We start from the raw sequence: 15,913 nt of genomic DNA, 5'->3' as shown, positions 1-15,913 counted from the left end.
TGAAGCCTAGAGAGATAACTCACCTAAAGTTATATACCTAGGGAATGGCCAACCAAGCTAATTGCAATATTTTATTATTTTAATACAATTCTATGTATCTCAGTAGTCTATGATCTAAAGTATTTCCAGTGGAAAGTTGGAAAGATTATTCAACTCCTGCCCAGATCTCATTACTACAGATCTCTGCTTCCCTTAATGACTTACCCAGTAAGAAAAGTAGAGGAGAAAGAGGGGACACTGAAGGAAAGCAGGAAAGAGTAGGGAATGGAACAGGAGTGACCAGAAGTTGTGCCATTGAGAGAAGGAAGGAGAAAACAAGCAATGTCCAAATTCATGAGCACGTGCTTTAATGGCTGTCTATAGGCTACTACGGGCTTGCTGAAAAAGGCAGGAGGAGGCCTGAGTCAAGGGTTCTGAAGGTCTGAAGCAACAAGGGTGTTCTTGCTTGAGATACACTCATGATGATGTACAGGGGTAAGACAGAATGGGAAATGGCCATGTTAGCTAATAGCATTAATATTATCAGGCTAAAGGTCAGAAAAATCAAAAGGAGCCCCGAGTAGCATTGTTTGAGGACTTGGAGCAGAAAAGAGTTGAAATAGCTGATATAGAGCTTAATCTCCACGAGAAGCAGGAAGATTCTCACTTGGAGGAGATCAAGAGATCTCCCAAATGAGGGAAGGAAGGTATATTGAATGATTTCCGATCTAATTTGAAGAGTTCCCTATTTTCAGTCCAACACTAAGGGTGATCCTTTAGGACTAGCGATTCCAAGGCAGACTTGAAAGAGCTACCAAGGGAGTCTGTGCCCTCTAATTGCTAGTCATCCTTAGATCTTTCACAAGGTCTTGCATGCAATGTGCCTTTAATATAATAAGTACTCAGTAAAAGAGTTTGAACGAATCAATCAATAAGTGAAGCTCACCAGAAAGTATAACCTTGAGCTGCCAAAAAAGTAAACTTCCTTAGGACCCCCCAAACCTTTCCTCCCCTCTAGTCTCCTATTTCCACCTCCCTTTAGCAAATCCCTTCCTTCTAGGAAGTCACTGCACATGAATGGAATCCCTAAGTAAACTCATAGTCATGGTTTTTCTCTCTAGGTCTATGAAGATGCATAAATAACTCCATAGGAGTGGAAAGACCAAAGGCAGAGAGGTCTTCTGAAATAACCTGATTTATAGGTATGTATGAATACAGAGCTATTATTTACAGTATATTCCCAGAGAATTTGTGTTACTGTAAAGTTCTTGGTCATCATCCTAAACCAGGTACTTGATATTTCCTGACAATCCTACTAGATCTTTCATATTTGCCACAAGCTCTCTCTCATTCCCACAGCAATCAATCACCAAGTCTCATCAGTGCTACCTCTCCAATCTATTTGATTCCATACATTCCCAGGGCTCATCTGGAGTTCTGACCACTATCTCTTCCCTATCAATTACAGCACTAAATTCCTAATGAATTTGCCTACCTTTCCTACTGTTCCTCTTCTTTCTCCATTCCAGTAATCATCTTGGACTTCTCTTGACTTCTAAAACATGCCACATGCTCTTCCTTCACAATTTTCTACATGTGCTCCTATTCCCTGAAACACTTTTTCTCTTTACTCTCCATTTAGAGAGCATCTACTTATGCTACAAATTCCCAACTAAATCTCTTTTTTAGCAAAGCATTCCCAGACATGTATGCCTAGTTCAGTTCCCTTCCTGTATGTTCTATCATAATAGTCAATTTGCTTTATGGCGTTTATTTGTTGAATGTATCTTCTCTGCTAGTCTGTAAATTCCTTGAGGTCAGGGACAGTGTGGTCTCTTTCATTCCTGTGCTCTGAGCTCCCGAGTTCCACCCCAGGAATTCACAGTCCTCCAAGGTCTCTATTTTTCTTCCTGCTTTTCCTTGCCAAAGCCCATGAAATCTTTATCTGTCTGGGAAAAGTTGAGAAACCTTCTCTTCTTACACAGCCTGCTTTCTTTCAGATATGTTGTCTTTGCCAAGGCCAAACCTTTTGAAACTCAAAAGCAAAGAATTGATCTTTGTGTTCTCTGTATTCTGCTGTTTCATCCCTCTGCCAAGATAATAGCAGATGGAATGGCAGACAAGTATGGGGTACAGGAATATCTATGTGGGGGTTGGGGTAGCAACCAAAGGTTATCTCAACTGTCAGTCACCTCACATTCGCAGCGAGCACCTTACCCAAGAATGACATCTATCCTCCATGACTTCTGGATCCAGTGCCACACTGCTTAGATTGTCTCTCCATGACCAAGGATCCTATTCTCCTGGAAGCTAGAAATTTTACTTGCTGACAGCCATCAGCTTTCAACTTTCTCTGGGAATTTCCCTCAGGCGTAGTCAGCCTCCTTTCCTAGAGTGGAGTCCCTTCCTACAGCCATCTCATATCCAGTATAAAGGTGGGCCTCTTTCCCTAACCCAATCCCAGGAGTTGGCTGAAGTCTCGTTGTGACTATATATATTACAGGCTACCTTCTTGGGCCCATCATGCCTCTTTCTCTTCCCCTGGAAGTGTCAGTCCCAAGAGCAGTCCAGTAAATTTTGTGCACAGAGATGTCTATCTCAGGGGCTCCTTCCTAGGAGACTTGTCCTATAGCAGCCACCTTTAGATCCATTTGCCTATGATTGTATATATATATATATATATATATATATATATATATATATATATATATAATTTCACCTATCTATCTGCCAATTCTAGAAATCTAAAGAATATGGGGGGAATTTCAGGTCATTTAGAGTCTTCCCTCTGTTATTAATGTATATATAAGAAAATTTAGTACATTCTCATATATATACATTGATTGTGTATATATAAGTCACATAGAAAAACAGTTATAGTTTATTTCTGTTTACTTTAAATTTCAGATACAGTCAATGGGGTATTGTTGCCAGGAGAGAGAAAAGATAGGAGAGACAAAAATTCTGCACATTTATCTCTTTCTAGATTGCATTGGAAAGGATTTTATATGTGTGTGTATATATATATATAGAGAGAGAGAGAGAGAGAGAGAAAGAGAGAACTTGTAGAATTAAAAATAAGAAAGAAATGTAAATGAAAGTTGCTGGTAATTTTTTAAATACGAATTATAAAATTTTATAAACTTCTCTATAAGCCAAAATAACTCAAGTCATCTTGAAGAGTAGAGCTGATGTTTGTTATGCAGATTATAAAATACCATTTGCCAAGACTTTTAGTGTTAATTGCCTCTCACTGAAAAACTGAAGAAAATCAAGTTGAAGAGAAGGTAAGATTTCAACGTTTATTTATTTTTGGGACAGAGAGAGACAGAGCATGAACGGGGGAGGGGCAGAGAGAGAGGGAGACACAGAATCGGAAACAGGCTCCAGGCTCTGAGCCATCAGCCCAGAGCCTGACGCGGGGCTCGAACTCACGGACCGCGAGATCGTGACCTGGCTGAAGTCGGACACTTAACCGACTGCGCCACCCAGGCGCCCCGAGAAGGTAAGATTTAAAAAGACAACATTCATTGTGTTTTTCATGCAAAGGAATGATAATATTACTTTTTCCTGAGAGTTGAAAGATCTTAGAAGTCTCATAGTGTCAAGTCCTGGCCAGTGCAAAAATACCTTCTGTGAATTGTTTTATTTTTGCTTAGAACACATAAATATGTTTCTAATATTAATTTATATTTTCTTGTTTTGAAGTTTAATTAATCATCTTGGCTAAATATCAACTTGAGGCCCTGTGCACTACATTGCTTTTTATCATTCTTTGATTGTCTTAATATTGGTGCATTTACGTATCTTTTGTTTAATTTTACCCATGGGAACTATTACATTTAGTTAGCAACGAGTGTCTAAAGGACATACATTGATTTGCTTTGGTTTGCTCTCACACTTACACTACACTTACCCCATGTTCATGAGAATCCAGAAGGTTTTCCCTCTTTGCTGAGCAACTACAAAACAGAGGTGGACAGTGTCAGAGTAATGCAGTAGAATAACTCTCTTAAGCATTGCCTCATTATGAGTGGATTATGTTACCAAGAAGACACCTGTAATTTGTTTTCCTGTATGTGCGTGTATGTGTATGAGGAACAAGAGCGAGAATGTCCCCCTTGCCGAATAGTTTATTATTATTCTTGCCTCTTTATGAACAGTAGAGCAATTCCATTCAGAACACAGAAATTAAAACAAAGTAATAATAGCCACTCCTTATAAGTGTTTCCTATGGTCTAGGCACCATGCTGAGTGTTTTACATATATTTGGCCCATTTAAGCCTCATAACCCTCTGAGGTAGGTATTTAAAACCTACACTTTATAAATAAAAACCTGAGGCTCAGAGAGGTTTAAGTAATTTGCCTAAATTAACATAGCTGGAAAGTTACCATAAGTCATATCTGATTTTTTTAAAACCATTTTTCCAACACTCAAAGATTTTCACTTCAGGTCTTGACCGACTTCTCCAGAAACAGCCTCTTTGCCTTTACCTCTCCCTCTAGGATTAAGTAACTCAATTCCATAGCTGCTCCTCCCCTGCATATGAAAATGTCCCATGCTCCTTCCCTCTGCCAGCTACCTTTGCTTCACCCAACCATCTCTCACTACTCAGCGTTTTATCTGTTCGTTATCTCCTAGACCTTGCTAACTGGATGACTAGCTGCCAAATAAAATCACAGGAGGAAAAGATAAAGCATCTCATCTTTCTCTCTTAAGCCTTCCCTCTCTTCGACTTCCTTGTTGGTGAGTGTTCAAGTTCTCCAGTTTCCACAGGGCTAAAAATAGCCCACTGTGTGTGGCAGTACGGTGCCATTTCCTGGGGCATGAAGGCTCCAGTAAAGACAACTAGTGCAGTGAGTGCGGGGTCACCCTATCCTTCGTCCCTGCACCCGCTGCCGGGGGCCTCAGACTTCCGCCGGAATTTGCTCATAGTCACTCTTACACAGATCAGATCAAAAGGAACTGGTGTGTTTCCTCTCTCAGATGAGAGTGGTATAACTTAGCATGGCTTCAAGGACATAATATGAGTACACTTGTTGAGGTACAAATATAATTCAAGCCTGTCAACCGTACCATTGTTCCAACTAAGCAGAGAGGCTTGATGAGAAGTAAATGTTAATTGTACTGCTAATGTATAACGAAACATAATTAAACTCATTGCAAATTGTTGGAGGAAAATCTTTCCTGGTACATACATAGTATTTTGGGGGGCCATTTTTAAAAGGGGCTTACATTAAAAAAGACTCCCTGCCAGGACAAAAATAGAAACGAAATGATAAAGAGAAAAATATATATAAATCCATACTCTCCTCAGCAATCTGTTATGAAATAACGTTTTTCCACAAAAAAATAGCTTTATCATTTTTTATTAAGTAACAATCCCGTGAACTTCTAAAAATTAATCTGATATTAGAGAAGAAAGTAAAAATTACACAAAATCCCCCGCACTGAGAAAAACAAGTTTTGTGACAATCCTGTCTGCATACACATTTAGGCCTAAATCCCTCAGTTCATTTCCCTAGCCACAGGGATTCAGAAGTGCAGCCAGTTGGGGCCAACAAGATGTGAGAAGAAACTGGCTGAAAGGTTTTATTTCCTCACTCTTAAGAATAGGTCATGGGGGAAAAAAAATGGCTCTTTTTATCCTGGCCATTGTCAAGTATAGGTGTCACTTCTAGAAAAACTGCTGCTATAGCTTTCTTGATACCAGCTTCAGAAGGAAACCAATTCAATGTTTATTTATTTTTGAGAGAGAGAGAGATAGAGAGAGTGCAGGGAAGGGGCAGAGAAAGGGAAACACAGAATCTGAAGCAGGCTCCAGGCTCTGAGATGTCAGCACAGAGCCCAACTCGGGGGGCTTGATATCAGGAACCGGGAGACCATGACCTGAGCTGAAGTCAGACGCCCAACCGATTGAGCCACGAGGCACCCCAGGAGGAAGCCATTTCAAAAAAAAAAAAATGAGCAAAGATGAGAGAATCACAGAAAAATGATTTGGATATAGACACTGAGTTATTCCATTCTTAATGACCACCCTGCCTCTGGACTTCTAGGCATGTGAGCCCATATATTCCCTTCTTGTTAAAGCCTGTATGACTTGGATTTCGTGGTACTTCAAGTGGAATGCATCTTAACTAACACAGGTATTTTTTGCCCTAAGAAAAAGCTTAATATTTATATAGGGTCAATCATGCATTTTCTTAATAATCTGGTTAGTAACTTAATAATAGTAAGTACTTACTAATAGCAAAATGATATTGCTTTTCACAATATCCCCAACGTATAGGTTATACACATTATCTTGCAAACTTTATCTCTTAAACATTTTATTATTTTATTTTTTACCTTTTAAAATTAGTGGAATGCTTTTATACATCATATGAGGTAATGGTCCAATATTAATCTTTTCAAATGAATAACTAATTAAGCAATTTCTAATATGAAAATAAAATGTACTAATTTACTAAACCATTCTCTCCCTTTTGAAGTGCAATATTACCATTCTCCTATATTGAGTTCCCATGTATTCTGCAATTTTTGATTTGGTCTACTAATCTATTAGTCTATCCGATCTATCTGTATGCTAATACCTAACCATTTTGATTATGCTAACTTTATAACATTTTAATATCTGGAAAGGAATCTCATCATTATTTTTCATATTCATATATTTCTTAGCTTCCCTTAGACACTTATTCTTGCACATAAAATGTAAGATATTTCAATTTTTTAAAAACATAGAGATATAAATTACAATTCATTAAATATATATAACAACATGGGCAGAAGTGACAAATTTGTGAAATTAATCCTCCCTTGTAAGAATGGGGTATATGTTTCCATGTGTTCAGCTGTTGATGTAGTTCTTCAGTAAGATTTTCTGGTTCTCTTCCTATAGACCCTGAACTTTTCTTATTAAATTTATTTCAAAATATTTAAAGTTTTTATATTATTGTCTGTGGATTATTTCTTACATTTCTAATTCTGATTATTTCTAGTATAGAGCCATACCATTACCTTTAAAATAAGTATGATATATAAGCATGTTACCAAATTCCCTTATAACAGTTTCAAACTTGAATCTTTAAGTCTTTTGGTTAATGTCTAGAATGATATTTGCTCTTGGTTTTGCATAAGTAGTATTTATCACGTTAGGTAGTTTCCTTTTATTCCTAGTTTGATTGAAATTTTAATAGAAATGGCTGGTGAATTTAACCAAATGCCTTTTCAGCATCTATTAATATCATTTTAATACATTAAAATAATGATGTAATAAATTATGTTATTGAAAAAGTTCCTGCCACAAAACCATCTTTGCATCTTGGCAATGAATTATACTCGGCCACTACTGACACCTACTACACTTTATTTGCTAATATTTTTATTAATAATTTTGTATTTAGGGGTGGGTGCCTGGGTGGCTCAGTCAGTGAAGCATCCAACTCTTGATCTCAGCTCAGGTCATGATCTCACGGTTTGTGAGTTTGAGCCACACGTTGAGCTCCGCACTGACAGTGAACAGAACAGAGCCTGCTTAGGGTTCTGTCTCTCCCTCTCTTTGCCCTTCCCCTGCTGCTGCACTTGCACAGGTTCTCTCGCTTTCTCTCTCAAAAATAAATAAATAAACTGGAAAAAAAATTTTAAGGTGCCTGGGTGGCTCAGTTAGTTGAGTATCCAACTCTTGATTTCAGCTCAGGTCATGATCTCAGGGTTCGTGAGTTCAAGCCCCATATCAGGCTCTGCATTGGCTACTCTGAGCCTGCTTGGGATTCTCCCTCTCTCTGCCCCTCCCACACTCATACTCTCTCTCAAGATAAATAAATTAATTTAAAAAAAATTAAAAACAAATCTTGCCCAAAGTAGCTTTGTGACTCCTCATTCATATGAAGCAAAAGTTCCTGAAGACTCTTTTTTTTATATTTTATTTATTTATTTTTTTGGGAGAGAGAGAGAGAGGGAGAGAGAGAGAGAGAGAATGAGTGGGGGAGGGGCAGAGAGAGAGGGGGACAGAGGATCTGAAGCAGGCTCTGCACTGACAGGCTGAGAGCAGCAAGCCCGATTCTGGCTTGAACTCAAAAATTGCGAGATCACCACCTGAGCCAAATTCAGACACTCAACTGACTGAGCCACCCAGGTGCCCCAGTCCCTGAAAACTCTTGAAAGAAGAGGTTGTTCACGTTCTCAAAACCCCCTGTGCCTCTGTGAAAAGTTTTAGGAATGGACAACCTTCCCACACTATTGACTTACCAATCTTGAACAATGCCATAGCTATACCACTCTCCTCTCCCATCCTCATGGTCATTACCTTGTGACATCACATTATCTCACAATCTTATTTGTTGATCCTCAGCATCTTGAGAATACACAACATCCACATTGATGATTCACCAAATCCCCATCTTGCAATTCCTTAATATTTTTTCCATCTACAATGCTCATCTCCTTATTCCTCAACACCCACTTCCATAGCTACATAAAAACTATCATTATAACAGCTTACATTTACAGAACACTTTTTGCCAAGCACAATTCTAAAAGCTTTATGTACATTAACTCATTCGGTCCTCACAAAAATCCTTCAGTGTAGCTCAAAATGTCCTCTGAGCAGACTGAGGCACAGAAAAAAATGTGACTAACTTGCCTAGTGCCATATAGGTAGCAAGGGGCAGAGTTGTTATTTAAACCCAGGTAACCTACACTTAACCACTGTTACATTATTCTCCTGTCTCTGTAAGCATAATTTCCTGTCTTTTAACTATTTCTGCACCAATAGTCCTGCTAAACTTTTTCTTTAACCACATTAAACATACAGTTTCTTGTAGAATCTTTTGCCCTATCAGATTCTCTGGACTTTACTTTCTTCCTATTTGGATTTAACAATACTGTAAATCACTATACTTTTCCAAGCCTTCTTAATTATTTCGAAATATTCTCTTTGTACTAACTTATTTTCCAAGCCTTACTGTGGGCATAATTATTTGATTTTTCTGTTCCTTCTCTCAGGCTGGCCATCACAGCTATATAAAATGATACACTAGTGTTGACTGACTCCACTATAACCCTATGACCCAGCTGACACCTGCCTACCACTGTTCTGTGGTTCTTTTCCTTCTATCTACTTGGCTGTCTTTCCCATTCTGAATAGTAGTAGTCCCCCTCAACTGCTCAATAATTTTATTGCCCACAGTCTTGCTATTCACCTTCTCAGCAGATGACTTAATTTCTAATATCACAAGAATGCTGTGTCCATCATGAATAAACTCCTTTAACTTCTCCTTTTCTGCCTCCAAATTTTTCTGTATTTTTGTCCCTATCTAAACTTTTCAACATTTGTGAGAGGAAGAGGTGGTCCAATTTCTCTCCCGACCCCCTAACTTACCATCTTGAATCCATTTTCTTCTGTCTCCTTTAAATTGCATGCCCATTAAGTACTGACTTTCAGATTTGTGTTTTGGTCAGAATCATCTACGCTATACTGCAATAACAAAAATCCAAAAATCAAGTGGCTTAATAAAAAAATGTGTTCATTTATTCCTTCCACCAAAACTATTGTGGATATAGGCAACTCTCCAGTGCAATTGACTTTGATATGGTGACTCATGAATTCAGGTAGCTATGATCATGTGGTTCCCCACATCAACATGAGGCCCCAGTGGTTCCCATGGCAGGGGAAGTGAGAAACTAAAAAATAACACAGGGGTTTTTCACCATCTCAGCTCACAAGTAACACATCGAACTTTTGCTCACAACGTATCCACCTGCACTACTCATATGACCTTGCCTAACAGCAAGGTAGCTGGAAATGGAGCTTTCAAAGAGATTTGAAACAGATTTGAGGACCATGTGGAATTGTTTCTTCCATGTTTGTATCAGTCATCTCTCTCATTTTGCTGAATCTTTTGCCTCTATCACAAATCGTGCCAAGTCTAAACCATCTTGAAAAATGCCCACCCACCATTTCATCTACATACCTTCCCTGATATATTCCCCACATTCCAGCCACACTGTACTGGTTGATGTTACCCACAGGTCTCATGCCACATGCCTTATTTTCTCTACTTATGAGATTCCAGCTTCCATGTAGATAGATGCTCCTTCCTGGGATACATCTATATTCCTTGCCTCTGCAGCATTCCTGCTCATTCCATAAGTCCTATAGACAGAAAGAAGGTCTTGTATCTGCAATTATATACCTATATATATATACCTATATATATATATCATAGTATAATTATTATTTGTATGATTTCTTGACTTTCCATATAAACAATGAGATCACTGAAGGAATAATTGTATTTTATTGACTCACATATTCAGCACCTTACATAGTAGTGCCTGGCACATAGAAGACTTTCAGCAAATGTTTAGAGCATAAATGGCTGAATAAATCCATGAATAGTAAAATTTCTGAAAACCAATAGTGGAGAGTGTATGTTGCAATTTTTGAAGTATTATTTATGTCAGGGTTATGTCTTATTTTTTAAAAAGAGAATACAATAAATATTTATTTTAAAAATTAGTTGGTAGCAGGGGTGCCTGGGTGGCTCAGTTGGTTAACCATCTGACTTCAGCTCAGGTCATGATCTCGCAGCCTGTGGGTTTGAACCCCGTGTTGGGCTCTGTGCTGACAGCTCAGAGCCTGGAGCCTACTTCGGATTCTGTGTCTCCCTCTCTCTCTGCCCCTCCCCTACTCATGCTCTGTGTCTCTCTGTCTCTCAAAAATAAATAAATGTTAAAAAAATGTTTTTAATTATTGGTAGCATAAGTAGCGTGAGATAAGGAATCACTGATAGCATTATATTATTTATGCAACATTAAATAAACATAGCATGACACAAAATACATACTAACCCAATCATCCATTTAAAGGAGTTAAAGTATGTCTCAATATTTATGATACAATGCCTTGCAATAAAGGCTGGGGGTGCTCTGGTATGTCCTCCATGACTGGTGATAATGTTTATAATATCAGGAATATATATGTGAAATTTGCTTATATGTGAATTTTGCTTATATATGTTATAAATGAACATGAAGTGAAAATATTAATGTTGGAAAAGAATTGACTAATTGATAATAATAAAGCTAAACAAATGTTTAAGGAAGATCTTAAATATGCTGAGGAAGCTTATAATTGTAAGTTAGAATCCTTTAAACTTATATTTGACATAGGCATGAAGGCTTGGGCTATAGATAAAGCTGAAATATTAGCATATAATTTCAACCATTAATTTTGGGCATTTCTATAATGCTTATTCACTTAATTATAGCATTCCACCATTTATCTTGAAGTGTAGGATAAAAATTATTATCCTCTGAATCTTTCTTATGTTCTAAAATAGAAGCACGTAGATAAGAGGATCTTGGCCAAAACAGACAGTGTTTTATTTGTTCACTTATCATAAGCCATACCATATAGAATTTAGCCAATGTGGACCATGCTTTTGTTTGAAAATGCTTTTTGAAAACTAGGATCATTTCATATGTTAAGTCCATCACTAATCCTCAAAATGGAAACTATTATTAAGTTTGAGATATACATATATATGTTATATATTTATATATATATAATATATATAATATATGTATATATATGTATATAGTGGTCCATACTCTAAGACTGGCTGGAGATAGTTGAGGAGGAAAAAGGCAGGAGACAGTCAGGAGGGGTAGTTATGCATGCAAATGTTTAGCAAGAGTTTTCCCTAAAATGGGAATCAGAAACTGGAAGGAGTCAAGGTAAGCCTGGTTGAACACAGGTGCAGAGCAAACCCAGAAGCTGGAGCCAAGGATCAAAGGCAAGTTGAGCCCTAACAGTTATTGAAAAGAAAAAATAAATAAAAAGGAGCAAGCAAGAGGATGCTAAGTAACCAAGGTGGTGAAATAAAAATATACCAAGAGAGAGAATCAAGGAGAGGGCAGAGTAATTAGCTAGAAATGAATTAATGTCAGAAGGAATGTTCAAAGAGCAAGAGGGTCTGTTGAGAATTCTGCTAGACATTGCCTTCTGCTTCTACTTTTGTTTATTCTTAATCTCCCCAGCCCAGGGCTTTTGATCCCAGGCCTTGAAGGCACCAAGAATGACTTCTGACATTTCAACTCCTACAAACATTTTCTTTCTCTCCAAGAGAAAGAGCAAAGGTCTTAACATTTCAAAATCCAAAGGTAAAAGCATGCAATTGAGAATTTTTTTTAACACCGAGGAATTCTTTAAAATTCATAGAAGTCTTATTTTGTCTATATGTTATTTCATATTTCACCCTGCAAGAGGACTATATATATGTTCCTCTTTTTGTATTTATGTATTTATATATAAATTATATATTTATTTATTTTATATATATTATATATATTATTTTATATATTTTTTCTTCTTTTATGTATGTACTTTCCCCCCCAAAGACAGTAGCCAAATACTTGTCAATCATCTGTATGCTCTATTCCATCTCACTGATTTATTCATCTCCTTCTAAATTGGAACAAATGGAGAGTATTCAAGTCAACTTTTTGTTATTTTGTTTTCTTATGAAAGATTATGAAGAAAAAAAACTTGTTTGACTCGTTGCTGTCAGATGAGCTTCACTAAATTCAAGAGTCACTCAGTCCTGCTCCCATTTCCTTTTTGTTTTTCTTTTCTTCTTCCTTTCCACCCTTCCTCCTTCCCTTTCTTCCATTATGTTAAAGAAATAAAGAAACGGGGAACATCTAGTCATTACATCTTAAAGCCTAAGAGAGGCCTAATGCAATGAGAAGCCATTGAAGGTTTTTGAAAAGTGGTAAAGTTTCTTGTTTTGTTTTATTTTTGATGGACTCTAGCTGCATAGAATTAGATTGACATAATCCTTGCTTCATGAGATAGTTTCATCATTGGTCTATGCAAGGCCTATTTTGCTTTATTCATACTAATTTATTTATAATAATATTATTATGTGTTATTAATGGTACTAATTCCTAAGAAAACTCATTACCCTGCCAATTTAAAAATATGTAATTATGGTTCATTAAGAAAAAGACATATAAATCTACACAACTAATGGTCATATCTTGCAGTTACTGTCACCTTGGCAAGATTAAATTTCAGATTCATTTCCAGGAGGAAACTGGGGCCAAGAGTTCTTTCTTGATGAGATAAACTTCATGGAACATTCCCTCTTTAGATAACAAGGAAAGCACATCCCGGGTGATATCTGTGAATGCCTGGAGAGAAGTGGGCATTATCTTTTCTCTTGTGTGAGACTCACAAATCGAACTCACAATAATAACTACCTTCATTGGGCAGCTACTCTGTAGCCAGCACTGACATAGGCTCTTGATTAAATATTCACAATAAGATCCTGACAATTAGGTACCTATTATATAGGCATTTTTATCAGCATGGTTTAAATGCAAACAGAGGCTCAGAAAGGTTTAAAAATTTAGCGAAGGTAGCAACACTAGTGAACGGTGGAATCCTAAGTTAAACCTGGCTCTGGCTGTAAAATTGCGATTCTCACTTTAGGCAAGTTACACATTTACTCTGAGCTTCAATTTCTTCAACTGTTCAGAAAAATAGAGATAACTTGTTCTAATCTAACACAGATCCTGGTACACAATTTCAGGTTGTCTGGGGATGAAATCTTTGAAGAGAGCATAAAGATGACAAAGACACTGAACCATTCCCCTCTTCTAGGACTAGGGAGAAGAGTATATTCCAACCAATTTCCTCCCTAAGGAAGAACTACTTTTATAAGAAACATTAAGAGGTAGTGGTTAGAAGCACGAAGTCTCCATTTCCTCCTCAGTAAGGTGGGAAGGGTAATATCTGGCTTATAGGATTCTTGTAAAGAGTAAATAAGATGCTACAAAGGAATTATCAGAGTTTGCAAATAGTAATCATTCAAAACATATTATATCAATATCATCATCATCATCATCATCATCATCAAAAAGCTATATACCAATCTTGAATTATAATTTCCAGAGGCAGTAATGCTGCTAACAGATTGAAAATATAAAACTCCTAACTAATTGTAAGTTACTCTTAAAAACCGTGGTTTTCATATCCCTAATTTCTTGAAGAATTTTGCTTTGTAGGATCCACCTTTCTAAGTAAAGACCACGCCAGATGGAAACTGGTTCTCAAAGAACTGTGCCCAAGATGCTTCATTCTGAAAACATGATTGGCCAGTTTTGGGGGCTTCAGCACATGTTTGAAGGACTAGGGATCTGTGGAGGCTGAGCATGGCACCCGAAGATATGATACTTGGCTCCCATTCTCACTCTTAACCATCATCAAACTGGTTATATTCACAGAGAGCCCAAGGGCCAACACCTTTGATCTGTGCATAATTTTGGCCATAGAGACATTTCATCTAATGAAGACTTTTTTTATGAAAGGAAATTAAATGGAAATAATAGGCAAATGATTTGGTTGTAATGTATCAGGAATCAGTTTAGGCTTTGTTTTTATAATATAGACTAGGTGAATACACCCAAAATAGAAATGTAAAATACCATATGAAATATATTTCTAATCTTTCCAGTGCTATGGACCTCCATATGTAAATCAGATACTTGCTGAATCAAACAACATATTATTCATAATTATATGATCATGGCATGAAAATCTAGACATATTGCACATGCACAGCTAATAGAATTTCATGGCTTTAATGGATAAGCAAAAGTGAAATATTTTACTATCTCCATCAAACATTCAAAAGATCATACTCCTACTGAGATTATTTATTATGATGATGATGCTTTTTATAAAGATCAAGTATGAGTAACCCCCCTCCAAAAAAAAAAAAAAAAAAACTTAAGCTGTTTCTAAGGGCATAACATTTAGAAACAACATATGGTTCCTGTAGTCAAGAATAGGTTCCTTAAATTAGCCAAAGACATTCACAGAGAAATGAGTTGGAGGAAATAGGATCATGGGCAAGAGGGAAAAAATTGTCATCTCTCATCCTTCTGCTCTTCATCTTCCTTGCCTGGCTGAATGTGGTTTTGGTTTGATACCCAATTTTAGATGTAAAAATAAAACAGGTGTTGTTAGCCTCATAAAGAAAGATCTTTTAATGCACTTACCTTTTGTTTAATGACTATTATAAATGTTATTAAAGTAAAAAAGTGCACCAGATCATAAAATGTAAAAATTACATTTATCATTTAATAAGCATACATTGGATGCTTTCTCTGTGCCCAGGGCTAGGCCCTAAGGGGCAGCACCTATTCTCTTCACTATTAAAATCTAGTTGCAGCCTTGTTTTATTTTGCCAGCACTGTATTTCCATTTGGGAGCCAACATTTAAAAGTAAATAGATTTCATATTGTAAAAAAATAAAAATAAAAATAAAAAATAAATAAAATAAGATCTAGTGGCAGGCGCGAAGACAGACCTAACCTGGCACATTTTACTCTTGCATTCTCTAATCTTTTCAGGATACAGAGAATCATATTACGTACCTGCTGAAAAATCCTTCAGTGGTTTCCCATGTCAGTAGAATAAAATCCAGACCGATTACTTTTTTTTATACAGTCCTGCATCATCATGCCTCTTCCTCTTAAATTTCAGCTCTTGCGGGTATCACTCACTAGCCTTCTTTCAGCCTCTAATTTTGCCTTGCTTCTTCCCATCTCAGGGCTTTACACATGTCTGGAACATTCACACACACACACATACACACACACACACACACATCCTAGCTAGCTCCTTCTCATTCTTCAGATTTCAACTTAAATATTACCTCCTGGAAAGACTTTCCCTGAAACTCAAATGTAACTCAAATCACTTCACATGCTTTCCTTTATTCCTATTATCTCCTTCATTGTACTTCCTGTGATTTGTAATCATTATCATTTACTTGTTTATTTTTATGTATGTTTCCTTTATTATACACACATTTTTTAAGACTTTATTTTTAGAGCAGTTTTAAGTTCACAGAAAAA

At 36.9% G+C, this 15,913-nt stretch overlaps 1 long non-coding RNA gene across 1 annotated transcript in view; it reads right to left on the bottom strand.

The window, feature by feature from the left end:
- Window positions 1–15,652, bottom strand: part of LOC123608637 — a 32,405-nt gene extending 16,753 nt beyond the window's left edge. Inside the window, exon 1 of the long non-coding RNA XR_006717349.1 lies at window positions 15,431–15,652. This is a non-coding gene — a long non-coding RNA (uncharacterized LOC123608637). The remainder of the gene's footprint in view (window positions 1–15,430) is intronic.
- Window positions 15,653–15,913: the final 261 nt, after the last annotated feature.

The sequence above is a fragment of the Leopardus geoffroyi genome, chromosome B2 (assembly GCF_018350155.1).
Source record: "Leopardus geoffroyi isolate Oge1 chromosome B2, O.geoffroyi_Oge1_pat1.0, whole genome shotgun sequence".
Classification (NCBI taxonomy): domain Eukaryota; kingdom Metazoa; phylum Chordata; class Mammalia; order Carnivora; family Felidae; genus Leopardus; species Leopardus geoffroyi.
This window is presented reverse-complemented; position numbering and strand designations above follow the sequence as displayed.